Below are 12859 nucleotides of genomic sequence, written 5' to 3'. Positions count from 1 at the left end.
GTCACCAAAACATATTTCACTTCTCCATGAAATTGAAAACAAATTTCAGTTTTCAGCCTCGGCCTCGGCCTGGGCGTCGGCTTTGCGGCAAGTTACAAAAATATTTGAATGCTCTGCCAATTGTTATCCTTTTTGTCAGCTCAAGTGTGTGTTTGTGTGTGTGTGCGTGTTTGTTAGTGTGTGTGTGCATTGACCCATTGTGACCATGACTATCCTATCCTATCCTATTCTAGTTGTTATATTGTGCCCGCTTTGTGTGGTCAGGCAGCTTGGCAATTTATTTCGAGTGTCCTTTACCAGGCAGGACTCTCGCCTTGTTGCTGATGCATGAATTATGCGTTTTTGCTGTTTTTGATCATTTTTGCCAGTTTTCCATTTGACTTTCTATCTGCATTCCGTTCTTTCATTACTTTTTCCGTATCTAAGTTTGAAACTTTGCGCTACAGTGGAGCGAATTGATTTTGCATTGGAGGAAAATCAATGAAATAGTAAATTGAAGCTAAGTAAAATGTAGGCAAATGGGAGCTGAGTTATTAACAGTGGAATGAATGGCGTTTTGGGTGAACAAAATATCACATAATATATATGTAAAGGTATAATCATTTGTATGACCTAGAAAATGCATTTTATATAACTTTGTATACAACAGTGGAACAAGATGAGTTCAGTGTGGTCAAACAGACAGTGGACTAAATAGAAATTAAATTTATAAAGAAGAAATATATAAGATTCAGCAAAGTTAAAAAAGAAATATACATATATTCTTACACATGAATATCAGAAAATAAATATAAATCTCTTAAAACATGATTAGCTATATCCTCAACTATCCACATACCATATCATCCTTATATTTATAAGATGATATACAAATCTGTTATGACTGGGCACGTTTGTATCTTGAGCCATATGTTAGTCTCATATAATTAATTTCTGAACTGCTTAAAGTTAAATCTGATCAAATTGCTTGCCACCCACTGTAGAGTAATCCATCAGGGATTACTTGAAACCTATTATATGAAGTCACACATAGGCCATTGCCATTGCCTTTGCCATTGCCTTAGCCTGGTGACCAGCTGGAGTGCTGATGGCAACCACTGTGCACCCCTTTGAGCGACTGCTGCTGGTTCTCTGCTCTAATAAACTTAACAATAACGGCTTTTTTATCAACCCAAACCCAAACTCAAACTCAAACTCGAAACGCAAACCAAACCCAAACCCCGACGACGTTTGTCATAAATAATTCTAATAATAAATTAAATGCATCCGTTACAGCTCGAGTCGAGTACAACAACGTGGCTTGGGTCAGCGATGACTGTGTGTGTGTGAGTGTGTGAGTGAGTGTGTAGACGATTTGCACCCCCATTTGTCTTGCCCAGGACGAGGTAAAGGACCAGCCAGTCAGACAGTTATCCTTGCCAGTGGTGCATAAGCACACAATGAATGAATCTCTCAATGCATTGTACGAATTTCTGTGTCCGCTTGAGGGCACGAATTTTATTTCATTTTATTTTATTTTCAAATTCGATTTGTGTTTGGCTAACCAATTGAATTAAATCGTTGTTACCTTTCTGCTCAAGATTTTTAATTACCAGCAGGCGGCGCACCTGGCCCCGCAAAGGGCTCGCTCAATCAAATTCTTGATGAACTTATTTACACACTTTGCGTGACGAAATGCTGATGGGCAAATGATATATTCCTCCATATATATATGTATATATTTTGTGGCATGCGGCGTGTCAGTCACAGACATTGCCCAACCAGCCCAGCTAACACCCTGCCTCCCTGCCTCCCAGCCGCCCAGCCACCCCCCTCGTTTTAGCCACCCTCAATCAACCAGTCATCAGGCAGCAGTCAACCCCCATTTCGAGCTTTGCCTTTTGACACGCGAGTTGTTGCCACAGATCCAACGCCCGCGCACCCTCTTGCCCCCGCCCTTCTCCGCTTCACCTTGTCTTGCCTAAATATGTATTACAAAGTGTTTTTGCGCCCGCGGCTCTTCCGTTCGACAAAGGAGGCGGTCTCAGTGGGTTTGGGGCGCGACGTTTATTGGCAATACACATGGCTCGTAATTGTGCCTAGGCAGTGGAAACCGCAAACCCTCCAAAGAGCGTATCCTGAGTCGACCTGGACCCACGCAGACAATGTCAAAGTGTGATATTTGCGCTTCAAATACTTTTGCACACAGTCCAGAGTTTGGCTCTCCTTTTCCGCCTTTTCCGAATATGAAGAATATGTTTTGCTGGCATTTTGAATTATGCTCAAGTGCTGCCGGGGACGGGGCTATGCTGAGGGAGGGGGTCTATTGGTTATTGGGCGCTGGGGACAATCCATTGAAAATTGAAAATTATCTTGTGATATTTTTTTATATCTTTATTTATTGGGGAGTAGACGTCGACGATGGATGAATGAAATTGTGACAGTGCTTCGGTTTTTGAAGGGCATCGCAATGCGAGCTGCGAAATGTGGACAGAGGTTTTGGTTATGAGTGGAGTTTATTTGGGAGTTTATTATGGGAAAACAATGGGCGTTTTGAAGTGTGTTAGGAAATTTTTAGGAATTTTCATAATTACTTTTCAAAAGCAGTAACTTTTCTATGGGCATGGACCTCATAGAGTGCCTAGAGTTCACTTCTAGTCTTCATATTTCATCTTTCGACTTGTTCATCTATGAACTGTTGTCATTGTTTTCAACTGAAATAGGAAATTATTAAACATTTTTTAGTTGTTATAAAAATTTTTATAGCCATAGATCATCAATTGAATAATTAATTTATGGAAGACAGCTGTACCAAAAATATGTATGTTATCTTATAATATTAGCTGTTGTATAATTCTGCTCTTAAATAAATTTGATAATTATTTATTTTGAATTTCTGCTATTCAAGGTTGCCAAAAAGTAATACTTTGACTTTATTGATTGACTTTTTCTCGATAAGAGCTATAAAACCTGTTTATGAGTACTTGATAGATAAATACAAACATTTATAATTAAATGTTGTGTTTGGAAATTGTTTATCTTTATCTCACAAACAGTATAATAGTCAAATACAACCCATGACAACCTTTCAACAGATGACTGATGAACAGGAGAGGAGTCTCATATTTCATCTCATAATTCAGAAATTAAATCTCACAAAAGTATAGCTGGTATTATGTACTTAACTATATATCCATACAGCTCTAACACTCTAGACGCTGATGGAATTTTCATTTGGCAACAAGAGAGGTAGAAGAAGACAGAAAAAACCGTCTTTTCCTGCTTGTCTGGCAGCCTTTGGAGTCTCTCGACAATGCGAAGTGGCCACAACTCGAGAGGGAACAATTATGTGCAGCATTTAAAGACTAAATTTCCTGGAATTAAGTGGGCTTTACGCTGGCAAAAGCTGTTGCTGCTCCGTCACTGTGCTGCCGTCGCTGACGCCGATGCCGACGCTGACAGAGGCTGCGATTGCGACTGCGCTCGCGATTTCAAGAGAAATCAAATCGCGCACAAAGCCAAAGCGACGCGAATCACTTGAATATATAAACTTATGTATTGTATATGTATACTTTACACATAAGTTCCGATTGTTTGGAATTCAATATGCCAAGCCGGAGGGGAATATTATAGAGTATTATATATACATGTATATATGTATGTATGTATGTATGTATGTATGTATGCATGTATACAATGCACACGCGAGTGGCCCATTTTGTTGTATTGAGCACAATGGAAACTACTCGCAGCCATTGTGTCCCATTGTGCGAATGTGTTAAAAAGTTGTAAGCGAGTCCTGCGAGTCCTGCCAGCTCTTGTGCGCCTGCGCGGCGTCTTAAATTTCCCTGCAACGCATCCTGCACCCAAGCTAAACGAATCTACGATTAATTCCCGAAAAAAAGAGAGAAGAGAGAGAAGAAATCGTTTCCATTGAATTTCTGAAATTGTAATTCAATTAAAATGCGAAGTGGAACACTTGGAGTACGATATTTCCGCCCTTTGTTCGCCTAATTGCAGTTGTAATTGATATTTGCAGTGCGTCGTAGTTCGTAATTCAATTAAATACGTCGACAATAGATTAATTGTGCGTGGCCACAATACACGATACGCCGTGTGTGATATGTTGTCCTATTGATGCGGTTTTTGTGGGCTGCAACAGAATGACAAGCCAAAAATTTGCCATGTTTCAGCGAACTAACTATTAATATTGCGCATACGCCACGGATGCCGGCACGTTTCGCTCGGAACATGATATGAGTTGTAGTACGTGTACACACATACACCCATAAAACACAAAGTGAAGGGCTTCCGCTGGAAGTGATAGACTAGGACATATCCATTGCTTGAGTTGGAGTAAGAAATGTAGCCAGAGAGACATGAGTAGGGAGAAACGGAAGATCAATGGGAGTGAGAGCGAATAAGAACAGTTACAGAGAGAAAAAGGAGAGAGAGAGAGCGAACGAGAGAGTAAGGAAAAGAGCGAATAAGCACAGGGACAGAGAGAAGAAGGAGAGTGAGGGAGCGAACGAGAGAGTAAGGAAGACAGCGAAGGTGACACATAGTAAGACATACAGAGAGAGAGAAAGACAAAAGTAGGAGGCGAGGAGAAAACCACAAGGAGATTCTTGAGAAGTAGATAGAGAGAGAGAGGGGGGGGGAGGTAGAGGGGGAGAGAGAGAAAGAGATAGAAAGTGGGAAATAGAGAAGAACACAAACATATAGGCAATAGAAAGAGGAAAATAGATACGAAGATTTCGAGAGACTGAATTAGAAAATATTTTGCTAGATAGAAGAAAAGCAGGAAAAGGCATATTCATATAATTAGAGAGAGATGAGATAATTGAAGATAGAGTGAAGATAGATAGAAAATTGTAGAAAACAGACATCAATAAATATTCAACGGTCGCGGTTAAGAATAGAGAAGATTTGATAAATATATTGCATTTGCTATAAGGGCGCAGGTTATGCATCTCACAAATCGAGATCAAAGTGGATTTATATCTCGATTTTTTTATTGGGCCAATCGAGAGAAACTCTTCTGAGTTTTCATGCTGCTGCCAAGGTGCAAATTTACCCTACAGTAAATCATCATGCCCACTTCGTATACAATCTATGAAATTATAGCATATAAAAGGAACGAGAGCTTTATGTATGTCAATCCGCATGACGTCAGGCATCAGGCATCAGCCATCAAGCGTTGTCAGGGATGTATGTAATTTGTATATATGCTCATGCACATGGCAAATTATGTTTCGACAGGCGGAACCAAATAGTCGAGTTATAAAAGACAAAATAACTTTGTTAACGAGGCTCTTAAGCACACGCATGCCCACACACGCCACACTCCCACACTCCCACGCACACACACACGCACGTACACCAACACATGTGCAGAGTACGTGAAAATGTGAGCAGAGCAAATGCCAAATCGCTTGCTCCCACAGCGCATCAGGCTGGCTGGTAAGCTAGGAGGCAGGGAGACTGAGTGGCAGGGCGACGGAGTTGCTCGCACATTATCCTTTGCAGAAATGCTAATGTCCCGGCGGTTGCCAGCCAAAGAGAATATAACCGAAAAAAAGTAGAGCCAAAGAAATGTACATAAATATGCAAATGTGGCTTGCGGCATAGTTGCCGCCTTGATATGAAGTCGTTAATGGGCTGCTTGATAGCGATTGCTTCTTTTCTATTCTTTCTTTTTTTGTGAACATTATATATATTATATCCCGTTTTGTAAGAGTGCACGAATAGAGCTCGTTAGACTTGCAGCATTCACTTAATATGTAGATTTTTATTTAGCAACAAATAAGAGATTTGATATATGTATATTAGTAGCACCTTAAACTATTTGTAAATCAAAATACAAATTTGGATGAAGTAGTATAGAGATTTTTTGTTTCTATTGAATATATATTATAGATATACGAGTTTTATTAATGTTGAATTTAAGATCTATAATTTTTCTATAAATATTAAGGTAATCTATAAATATTAAGGTAATAGCTAATTTCATGTTTCTAACTTTTATAATAGTCGAGTTCAAAGAGAACATCTTATAGAGAACAGCTCATATCAAAGTAGTCTCTGTCAACTGTTAATCTTTCTAAGATTAGTCTAGTCAGATTTTTCCTGTTATTCAGGGTATTCATAATTCAGTAATCTTTGCCCAAGCTCATCGCGAAGGCGTTGCACTCACATCATCTAATTTCCAGTTGAATTTCAATATAAAAATACTTTCTCGTTTTCTATCTCAATTTTTTCGGTTGCGGTGATTGCGATTGCTTTTTGCAACAGCTATTTCGACACTAAACCAAAATTTGAATAAAAATGTGCGTAAATTGCAGACATTCTGCAGCAAGGATTGCCAAAAGGATGAACTGAATCGATATCTCATTGTCTCAATTCGATACGCCACCAAAAGGGGGCAGCGTATGCTCTGACAAATTGTTAACAATTCCAAATGGAAGAAGGCCAAAAATCAGCCAGAATATAGAATATGGAATATATGACAGCGGAGCAGGGGGGCGGGGGAGGGGGCGTCTAAGCAGTTGACAAAGAATTTCAGGGCAACGATTCGTGAGCCAAAGTCGAAATTTGCATGACTTCAATGCCGTTTTAATTGAGTTTTAACTGAAGGCCATGGGCGAAGGGCTCGGGGCTCACGCTCTGAACCACCCGTTGCTGTGCAATGCCAACAAGCGTTTAACCACATTTAAATGAAATTTATCACCAGCTGCGAGGGACGAAATAAGTCGCATGCCGCACACCAGTTAGGTTTGTGTATATGTGTGTGTATGTGTGAGGATGGAAGTGTGTGTGTGTGTTAGAAGGCATTGCCATGCCAAGTGGTCAGAGCTTGGTGTGCCAGTGGACTATGTCCTACGCCATTGCAGTTTGTAATTATGAAACTATGCAAGGAATATGACAGAGCTGTGTATGTGTGCGTGTGTGTGAGCGGTTCATATATTTGAAACTTTTCTCATTGGTTGCGCTGTAGAATGTTGTGCATGTGTGCGTGTGTGTGAGAGAGCAGCCATTGTATTTGCCGCAACTCGAAATCAATATCACGTTGTATCCTTCAGCGGCAACAAAAGGAGCTGCTGATTGACAGAAACAATTCACACACACACACACACATATTCACGCACTGAGGAAGCGAACAACCCTTCAACACTCAACTACATTTAACACATAATTATATATACATACATGGCATGTACATACATATATACACATATACATATATATTAAATACAATACGCATACACTTTTATTTCCTTTGAGGCCGCAAATAATATAAAAACAAAAACTACTCGATCAACAAAGCGCACAAAGGACAACGCCGAGAATCCTTTTTTGTTGCCTCGTTCTCTTCGTGTTTCGCTGCCTGTCAATTGTGATTGCTGGGCGCAAGGGCCGGCGGGGGGAGGCAGCCGGGTGGCAGGCAGGGGCGGTTGGTCGCAGGGGCTGATCCTGCTGTCGATTCAGCTCCCATACAAAAGCTGCAAAATAAAATGTATTTCTTGCATTGTTTGATATACCCTAAATACTCGAATGTGCCAGCAGAGGGTATCATAAAATAAATCTATATATGTATATATCGGTAAACAAATATAAATACCTCTTCTATAATTTGCTTAATCGCTTAGAAAAATGAATTTAATACTTATTTTTCGCATATCTTAATTATTTCACATTTCTACTGGGTATCAGCTAGTCGACCAGGCGTGCTTAGCACATTCCGACATGTTTATTTTATATATTTTATTTCTGTCCACTTGAGCTTTATCATTTGCTCGCTTCCACGCCCGCTGCCGTGCCCGTTCCCGCTCGGTGCGTATGCCCGTCTCGCTCTTGCTGCCTGCTCTCGGTTAGTTTGTCGCCGCCTTCATTTTGACTATTTTTATGACCCGCTTCGCTGGCTTGCAATTTATTTTAATATAGCTTCTATCAAATGTACTGTGTTTTTTTCGCTTCTGCTTTTGCTTTATTTCCTTCCACTGTTGTTTGCGGCGCTCAACTGTATTGTTATGCCTGGCTCTCGCTCACACTCGCATACGCTCGGTCTCACTCTCGCCCAGTGAGCTCCTGTGGCCGACATTCCCCCGGCTGCTCCTTTGTTCTTTCGCTAGCAGCTTTTTTTTGGAGTAGCTCTTCAGTTACGTTGCCATTTTTGTGCGCGCTCTGTACTTTATTATTATTCTTTTTATTTTGTTTATTCTTTGAGCATTTATTTTGCATATTGTATTTTGTATATTTCGTTTTACACGCCTTTTGTCGTTGCCTTTGTATTATCAAGTATCCAATAGTGCGCACTTTTCTTTATATTATTTGCCTCGTTTTGTTCTTTCACTTTTCTGTGTTAAATATTTTGTAATTGCAGATTTTTATTGTTGGGATATGAGAAGAGCGAGATCAAATATAAATATATGTATGTGTTTGTATAAATATTGTAAATAAATGATGTAGTTGCCTTTATATACATATGCATTTTCATTTTTGATCTCATTTCAAAATTGTTTTTCAAAAAAATTATTGCTAATTGAGCAAAGCTGAGAGTTGGCTGGAAATCTCTAACTCTATAATAATACATACATATATAGATTAAAAGCATATTTTCATTTCATTTTATTTACAGAAGGTAAAGAATATCGAAGTAAAATTTTATTATTTTTATTATAAATTCAATTTATAAATATTATTCGTTAAGAAATTTATATTTCGTAATATTTATAATATTATTCGTAATAATATAATAGCTTAAAAAAGATCATTGTTTTCTAAAATAAGTATCATTCATCATAGACTTAGCAAATAATCTATCTATTTCAGCATTACCATCTTTTATTATATGTTTTGACTACATGAATGCCCTTAACAAATCCAATTTGTTTATCATTTGACTCAGATAAGGCATCTAAGAGCCAAACATTTGCATGTCCTTGAAAACGCGTGCCAATTAACACAATACCCATTTGCCATCTCACGTGTCCTGCACAAAGCACTCGAGCCACGATTTGTTGTCAATTAACACACACACCAATACACCCACACACAGCCAGCTAAACTGTTTTATAAACATAAACGCCCTGCCAAGCGTTGCATTTAGATATTTATCGCACTTACTCCCTGCACACGCCCACGCCCCCGCACCGCGTGCAACGTTCTCCTCGCCAGCTGCCCCTGCGTGCGCTTATGCCATGTCAACCGCAGAGACAACACGTGACTTTTATGCAGAGTTCACAAATCACAGCGAAGGACTTTGACGGGCGACTGACGAGGACTCATGATGGCCTCACAATGAGCTAAGCAGCAAAACAACAAAAAACATAACACAAATAAATAATAATAAAAAAAAAACATTGAATTAAAAATAAAACCCACCCCCTCGGTGAGAATTAAAAATTTTTTTAGTTGAGGTACAGTTGCCTTCCGGAAACATACGTAGATTGATGCCCCGGCAAGAAATAATCAAAGTGACGCGTCGGCAGGGATAAAAGGGCAAAGAGCAACCAGCCCCCACTCCTTCTCTGCCCCCCAAAACAACCAGCAACGAAAAGAAAGCAAATGTTAAAAATCATTTGAAAGACAACACACATAACATAACAAAACTAAAAAGTAAAAAACAATATGTAAATTATGAATTTCTGTGTAAACAAAAAGGCGACTGAGTGCATCAAAGAACAGCAGCAGGAGAACCTCAGCCACTAGCCCAGCTACTGTATTCAAATCACACAGCATAGTACCATATACCTTTTGCTATATACCATATAGATAGATGTATGTGTTCTCTCCGATCTGTTGTCTGCTTGGGCGGCATCAAAATTGATTTCTCATCGTGTCAGTTGCTCAACAGGCAGCCCAGGTCTCTACTCCAATGCAGTGCGCTGTGGACACTCTGCTTATTAGCTGACGGCACTAGCCTCATTGACGTCGCACTGTGGGAAGACTGTTGGAGAATGTGCTCAAAACTATCACCGAAAAATAGACTTGAATTTATGAATATTTATAATCGATAACATAGGTATACCAGAAATATACCAGGTATTTTCCATGGGAAAATTATAAGTATAATCGAATACTCAATAAATGTATACACTATATTCCATTGAAATATATTGAATTACAATATTTTACATATGTTTTTAATTTATCTCACATATACTATTCAGTTGCACTACTTTTTTCATGTGTATAGCTGTCAATATATAATGTAAATATAACTTAATATATAACTTGTATTTACTTATATTTTTATTAGAAAAATTCAGCTCCCTTTCTATATTCTCCCTCTTAGTAAAGCCGTAAAGATGTTTTCAGCCTTTGCATATGAAGTCGACACCACTGTGCATCTCTGGCGGTGTCTCTTGTTGTGGCAATAGGTCTGGGCCACCTACTTTACACGTTCGCTACTTGAAATGGCGTTTGTTGTCTTTTCTGCCGCTCTCGCTCGCTCCGCCTCTCTTTCTCTTTCTCATCTGTCTATCTGCTGGAAAAACAAAAACTAAAAAAAAGAAGGAAAAACAGCTCGAGTGCGAGAGAGGCGGGGGAACTGGGGAACCTGCCAAATTAGTTGCCATGTAGCCTTATGACCCATTGCTTGACAAGCCGCAGATTGGGTTACCCAATTCTAATTCCAATCCCGAAAACCGTGCCGTCTCCGTCTTTAATGTTTGCCTTGTGAAAAGAAGAGGGGGGTTAGAAAAAATATGAAAAAAACGAATGCATTTGAAAACTGAAATCTGGCAAAGCAAATAATAACAAATAAATGAAACTAATGCCAAGAATGAGACAGAGAGAAAGAGAGAGAGAAAAGGAAAGAGCGTCTGCCCCGAGGACCACCCTCGAGTATTATTTTGGTGCAAAACATATGTCTAGGCATTTAAGCTGTTAAGTAACCCTTTGGCAAGGCCTACTCCTTCTCTCTTAAGGCCAGCCCTGGGGTCGTACTATGTGCCATTTCTTAAAGGTAGAGTTGGGCTGGTCGGCTTGTTTGAGTTTTAATTGACGGCACTTATGCAAAGCCACAAGAGCTGTGTGGCATCTGCAGCAGCAGCCGTAGCTGAAGTTGCCGGAGGTCGAAATCCATGCCCAGTAATTGGTACACAATAAAATATTTTTGTTGTAATTGAAATCGAATTAATGCCATGATCCAATCTAGTCGAAAAAATGGATGTAAAATGATAATATTAATAATAATGATACTGACAATGATATTAATGATACTGATATTAAACATAGTGACAATGACAATGACAATGCCAATGACAATGACAATGGCAATGCCAATGCCAATGCCAATGACAATGACAATGACAATGGCAATGACAATGACAATGGCAATGACAATGACAATGGCAATGACAATGACAATGACAATGACAATGACAATGACAATGGCAATGACAATGGCAATGGCAATGACAATGACAATGACAATGACAATGACAATGACAATGGCAATGACAATGACAATGACAATGACAATAACAATGACAATGATAATGACAATGACAACAATAATACTACATTACTAATGTATAATAAATTTAATGACTTTCATAATCATCATTGATGATAACAATTTTCTTGATCATAAACAGTCCCATGTTAATGATATAGAACGATATCACAATAATAATAATGACAATTATAACTGATGATAGTCAATGTGGGCAACTATTGAATACCCGTTTCAAGGGATATTTTCGTTCTGTGTAGCTAACCAGCCGGCCATCTATCGTATCTAAATATCTATTTGTTGGGCTGGCTTGTTTGTTTGGCTTCAGTTTGGCGTAATCGCCTGCTATTAATTCATTGTCCATTATCCTGCAGCTCCTTGCCTGACATTGTATGCATTTTGTTTGTGGCATACAAACAACTGGAGCACATGCATGTGTTGCCGCCGTCTCGACTGCCTTGGGTAGCATCCGGCATTGTTTGGCCAACATGGAACGCTACTCTAAGATATTATCGACAGCTCTCGTTCATTGATAATAACAAGCGGCAAGCTGCTGGACGGACCGAACGCCGGCCACTGAGCTGGTCCGCTGCCTGCTGCCTGCCCTGCTGCCTATTGTGCTGTCCACTCGGCTGGGCTTGTGCTGTGGGTTAGCATTAGACCACCCCGTCATTGTTAGCCACTGACAATGGTGTCCATACAGCGAATGTATTGTACACACACACACACACACACACACACACACGCAGAACCATGTTGTGTTTTTGTTGTTGACTTTTCGAGTTGCCGCACAATGCGACAGCACTTGGTATTGGAATCAAATTGATATCCAATAATTTAATTTTGTTATCCATTTTGCCCCATGTCCGGAAAATAGTTTTGTAATTTGCACTATGGCATGCGTGTAACCGATATTATTGTCCAACGAGTCCTTTGGTCCATTGTAAAATAACTCAAATGCTTAGTCCTGAAACCAGCCTCATCATGCTGGTCAGCATTAATCCCTGACCCCTGACTCCTGACCCCTGACCTCCGACCACTGACCACTGTCCCCGCCGCCTGTAATCCCCATTGTTTGCATTAGTTTTATAATAAAATATTGTTTGTGTGTCGCCCTAGTGTGGGCTAGTGTTGGTGTGCGTGTGTGAAAAAGGATTTCACACTTTCCACAACATTTTCCATTGATATCGACGTGTGCCGTTAGTTTTTGTTAATAGTGGCACATAGATAGATAAATTTGATGTGGTCTAACGCCCTCGCATCACATCATAATCCCATAATTGTTTCGGCAAGCATTCAATTGGAATTATTCGAATATTGATTTGTTTAGTAGATTTCGACAAATTTCTCACGTTTCAAAATGCGATTATTCATTGAAATTGCAATTGCAATTGCAATTGAAATTGATTCCATAGTTAA

At 39.5% G+C, this 12859-nt stretch overlaps 1 long non-coding RNA gene across 1 annotated transcript; it reads right to left on the bottom strand.

The window, feature by feature from the left end:
• Positions 1–790: 790 nt before the first annotated feature.
• On the bottom strand, positions 791–3474 carry LOC122756982. The gene is made up of 3 exons (XR_006356858.1): positions 3166–3474; positions 2574–2693; positions 791–2456 (listed from the first exon to the last, which is right to left on the bottom strand). It is a non-coding gene; the product is annotated as an uncharacterized LOC122756982 (long non-coding RNA).
• Between the last annotated feature and the right edge of the window lie 9385 nt (positions 3475–12859).

The sequence above is a fragment of the Drosophila mojavensis genome, unplaced genomic scaffold (assembly GCF_018153725.1).
Source record: "Drosophila mojavensis isolate 15081-1352.22 unplaced genomic scaffold, ASM1815372v1 contig_231, whole genome shotgun sequence".
Classification (NCBI taxonomy): domain Eukaryota; kingdom Metazoa; phylum Arthropoda; class Insecta; order Diptera; family Drosophilidae; genus Drosophila; species Drosophila mojavensis.
This window is presented reverse-complemented; position numbering and strand designations above follow the sequence as displayed.